This window comes from Micropterus dolomieu, linkage group LG12 (assembly GCF_021292245.1).
Source record: "Micropterus dolomieu isolate WLL.071019.BEF.003 ecotype Adirondacks linkage group LG12, ASM2129224v1, whole genome shotgun sequence".
Lineage (NCBI taxonomy): Eukaryota > Metazoa > Chordata > Actinopteri > Centrarchiformes > Centrarchidae > Micropterus > Micropterus dolomieu.
The window spans coordinates 3,771,792-3,777,161 of record NC_060161.1 but is presented as its reverse complement, the minus strand read 5'-3'; the positions used below and the strand labels follow the sequence as shown (position 1 = coordinate 3,777,161).

General features: G+C 40.7%; 1 pseudogene; it reads right to left on the bottom strand.

Moving 5' to 3' along the window:
- Positions 1 to 747: 747 nt before the first annotated feature.
- LOC123980686 lies at positions 748 to 2,693 on the bottom strand (annotated as a pseudogene).
- Positions 2,694 to 5,370: the final 2,677 nt, after the last annotated feature.

Here is a 5,370-nt window from a genome sequence, read left to right as displayed (position 1 = left end):
ATAGCAGGAGAACATGTTTTTGGCATAAACAATCTGAACTACATCTTAACCATAATTTTTAATTTCCCTGCAGTTTCTGGTTGTAATAAAACTTCCACACCCCAACACCTGCCTTTTCCCCCAAGCTCAATCATGATGCTTCCCACACAGACTGACACATACTGGAAACGCTTTCATATAAATCATCATCTACACACCAGGGAATAAAGAGCACAGGTGTCTTATTTCATGGTCACATATAAGACAGTATGACTTCATTTTGTAGACATCAGAGCTGCTGTACTGTGAAGTGATGCTGATGTAGTCAAAGATGTAAAAACTAACAAAGTTGTTCCACAAGGTGGTGATGTTGCAGTACTCATGGTAGTCCATCAGTGAGCTGGTGTTGCTGTTATTATAGCTGTCAGACAGTGAGGCGCTGTAGGCATCTTTAGAGGAAAGGCTGCAGGTTACTTGGCGTGTAAAGAGTAAAGATTTAGGAGATTGAGGATTATAAAATGAGGTGTTCGTTAACTGTGCACTTAGTTCCAACTTGATGCCTGCCAGGATCTAACTTGTTTTTTTTCTTTAAATAGAATAAAAACTCTTTTGCACCGATTTTTGATTGTCTCCAGTTTTTGGACTACAAGTTATTGACTGTTTTGGTGAGTTTCTTAAAGTAGTGGAGACGTGTTTTGGGTCTCTAGCTGGCCTAGCCCAGACTTAATCTCCATCGCTTTCTATTGGCCTTCATTTCTCCTCCTGTTTCCTCCCCTTTCTCTCTCTCCCTCTTTCTCTGCCTACATGAAGCTGACTGTGGAAATGTTGTCATCATTCATACTGATGGACTGCTGATATCATTGCTGTCCATTCTGCATCAACACACAGAGGCCAAAAGCTTGTCTATGAACCCTTTCCTCATGAAGACGTACAGGAACAAGTCTGCAAAAGGATTCAACCTAAGAAACATGTGGGACAGGTAGTTAAGGGTCGTATTAGAGTTTGCTTCCAGGTACCGAATGATTCTGGGCAGGAACAGCAGCGTGTAAATAAGCAGCACCAGAACCAAAATTCCCACAATTCTTCGTTTTTTAATAGAGGGGACCGAGATGGAAGCAGACAGGGCTTTGAGAGTCCCAACCAGGAAGAATATTAACAGTGGGAAGGGAAGGAGGAGGAAGACGGCTGAGATTATGTTTGCAACCCCATTACCAGCAAAGACATAGTAAAGGACGACACAAAGAAGAGAAAGGATCCAGACCAGGACACAGACCGCCACAGAGCTCTTGATGGTTCGTCTGAAGCGGTACCACAGTGGGTGGGCGATGACCAAATACCTGTAATACAAGATGGACACAAAGTCTTTGATGAGCTTCAGAGTTATAAACTAATATAATGTTCAGACACAGAAGGAGCTCCACACATACTGGATAGACAGACAGATACCTTTCCAGGGCGATGCAGACCATGAAGTTAACACTGCCAAACCGACCAAATTGATAAATATTAGTGAAGATGTCAGATATCTTCTTATCCACATTTGGTACCACCTCAACGATCATGCAGCAGAGTTGAATCAGGTCGGTAATGAGAAGGTTGATGACGTAGATGGGAGCAACATGATCACTTCTCACCTGCAGGAAAACATTGGTAAAAGTCAACAAGCAGCTGGAAACATGTTGTGACGTCCACCTCCTCCCAAATCTGTCATCTTGCTCTGCCCAGCAGCTGCAGTCAGAGCCATTTCTGACTTTTTCATCCAACAGAAATCTCAGATGTGACACACTGGCCAATCACTGCAGGAACAAGACTAAGATTTCTTGCAGCTTCTGCAGCAGTTTTTCAGCCACAGATATGAAGCGTTCTGGCTCAAACACATGCAAGCAAAGCAGAGAGAAAAGGGTCAACAATGTGTGTTTGTGAAAGACTGGAAGTTTGTGATGATGTTGTTACTGACTGTTTGTGTGGGTGTGTCACTCGCTGAACACAGGAAATAGGAGTTTTAGGCCCATTGCAGACACTGGTGTAGAGCAGAGACTTTACCACAAACGGTTATCTGGCTTCGCTAACACTAACAACAAACTAACTCAGTAAGTCATGAGCTAGTTCGCATAAAACAGATGACCATTCGGAAACGTGGACAAGTCTACTGGCAGCATAGCGTCATATTTTAAAATCCCGTAGCAAACTGTAATATTTGGCAAATATGGTCTGAATAACGCAGCTGCAGCTGAAACATGCAGGAAGACAGAAAATCACAGACAGTGTGAATGCCTAGGCTAAATGAACAGGCGTAGCCAATAATATGAATGCGTTGATTTGATGTGTTTTAATGGTGCGTGTGACAATTTTAGCCTTATTCTTTCAGCTCGGCTTTTTGTCTGCATTTTCATATTAAAAGCCCCGGGCACTGAATAGGAATCTGTCCTACAGTCTGCCATACAGACATCACACAGACAGGAACAAAAGGTACATACCATAGAATAAAGAGCATAGATGGCCACAAGGGTCAAAGGAAGGCCGATACAAATGATTATGAATTTCACCACATTCATGATGAGTGGAAGGGTGCTGTAATTCTGGCAGTTGGAGGTGATGTTGCTGTAATTCTGGCAGTTGGAGGTGATGTTGCTGTAATTCTGGCAGTTGGAGGTGATGTTGCTGTAATCATAGCTTTGGTTTTGTGAGGTGCTGTTAATGTGGAGACCTTCCATTCTTCAGAGTGAAACCTGTTTGAGAGATCAGGTTATTAAAGGGAGCAGGTTTTTAATATCTACCTAACATTGTTCAGTGACATCACTAAAGCTGTGAGGTGAAGTTCACACAAACACAGTGTACCTATAGTTTACCCATAATCATATCAAATCACAAACTGCTGTCTTTTCAGTTCCTATCATCATTCCTCAACATTTGTTACATTTAACTTTTGTTTAATCAAATAGGAAAAGAATAACAAGTTCTAATAAACAAATATTTTTACTATATTAGGGCCCAAGAATGAAAGATGCGAGGACCCCATTAATCAAAACTACAATATTCAAACGGTCACATGGTTGTCATGCATGGGCATGGCAGACCTACAAAAAAAAAAGCCTCTGGAAGTGATGCCCTGAACCCAGTGGTCATGTCTGGGGTTTTACAGGGTATACTTTAACAAACTCCTCATAAAGAATTTGTGCAGTCTAAAAGCATTGACGGTGAAAGGTTGTGCCATCTGTGAGTTTTTGTCTCAGTGTCCGTGGGGTGGCGTCAAAAATCGATGACTTTCCATGAAAGAGGTTGTGCATGCTCAGATCTGTACACCTGTTCAAACTTTACATGTTTGATAAGACTGAACACAACACAATTCGTGCACAGGGGCACAACACATAATTAGCGAAGGTTGCCTAGTGCCACCTAAGGGATACAGGAAATGACATTTAACTCCTTTGTGACCGCTCCAAAACGCACAATAATTCAGAACCCCCTCTCCCAATCTCCGGCTTGACCAGCCTGGACGTGCATCCCGCCGCGTGGGCCAGACCAACACCGCTTGCAGCTTTAATTAAATTTACAGTTACTCAGTTAGCTGATGCTTTTTTTTTTACAGCGATTTCCTTTTGCTATTTATATCAGAGGAGCAACGAAGGGTTAAGTGTCTTGCTTAGGGACAAGTTGATTGATGTGTCAGTGGGAATCAAACCTGGGACTCTTATCCACTGCGCCAACTCCACCCCATGTTTACTGTAAATGCTCATTGGTTTAGGACGTCCTGCCTGTCTCCTGTACTCGACGCCCCACCACTTGTTGAACGCCCCTCTGCCCTCTGAGTTTGGATGAGGAGGTTTACGTGACTGATTAATCCACCTGATGAACCATCTGCAGATTTTCTCTTCAGGGGACAGGTTGTGCTCTCTTTCTTGTTGGTGTTTATTTGGACTAACATATGTTGCACATCAACCCCGTCTCCCTCTGTCCTCATGTCCTGTCTGTCTCTACTGTCTCCTACAATAAAGACTAAAATAGCCCCCAAAACACAAACTAACTACATAGAAGTTATTATGTTGTGTTTAGAAGTGACTGAGCTGTCATCATTACCGAAAAACATCAATACAAATACAGTGAATTAATGTTGGGTCATGACATTACACAGAGCTATAATAATCATAATAACAATAATAATAACAACAAGAAGCAGGATTTTGTAAAAAGCTTTTCTAAGCATGTTCTAGATATCTGGACTCCTTTTCTGAAATGTCTTAACAGCAGTATTACGTTCTCATTTATAGATTTCATACTTAATTTTGCATGCTCTATTTCATTTTATCATTCTATCTTTACCTCATTTTAATTCATTTAAAATAGCCACTTGATTGCATGCTTTTATCTTTAAGCTATTTTCTCAGTGTTGTAAGGGAGTGAAAATAAAATTTAAAAAAACAACTAAACATTGGTTTAACCACAGTAAACCTACCTCTGTACACCTACAGTCCAAAGCTGTTTAATATGCTCTACATATAAGGAAAAAAGTAATATGACAAAATTTAAAACCCACCTGAATGAGTTCCTACACCAGTGCCTGATATTTTGTCCTCTGCATCCAAACCTGAAATATGGCCAGTATGACAGCAGTTTGATGATAATCTACACCCGCTCTTCTAAGTAAAAGGAGCAGCATGAATATGTAAATGATGCATCACAAAAAGGAACACATTGAGAGCATTAGCGTGCCAAAGAACCGTCACACTCCTTAACATTTATTTGACTAAGAAATGTGGATGTGCTCTCACACCTGTTGTTGTTGTTGTTGTTGTTGTTGTTGTTGTTTTCATTTGCTATCCAGTTATTACTTATTATTACAGAAATCTGGATTTAAAGGTCTAATCATACTTTGCATATTTTATCTTCATTTTACATAATATCTTCTCTGACAACACCATTTTACATAAAGGTGAACTGTTCACCACCATTTTAGCATGAAAATGAATCAGGAGAAACTGCAGGCCGACACATTCACTCTGTCTAACAACACAAACATACAGCTTGGTGAACAGAAATGTCAGAAACACTGAGTCTCCTATTGCACTCCGGACATCTAGATAACTCTGTGCACCTACACAACCTTTACAGGAAGGATCATTAACTGTCTACGACTTGTCTTTGGTTACGTATCTTTCCCTCTTAGAGACCTTTATAAATAATGATATTGTCACATAACATTAGCTGTTGGGGATCAACGTAGGGGCAGGTTTGGCTATTAGCTGAATATCAAATAAATTCTAGAAATATTAGTAAAGTTATTAATATCATACATTCTTAATTAGGCTTAATAAATAGAGGGCACCACCCTGGAACCAGGGACCAGTAGCCAAACCTTAAAGCAGTCTGAAGAAGAAGAAGAAGAAGAAGAAG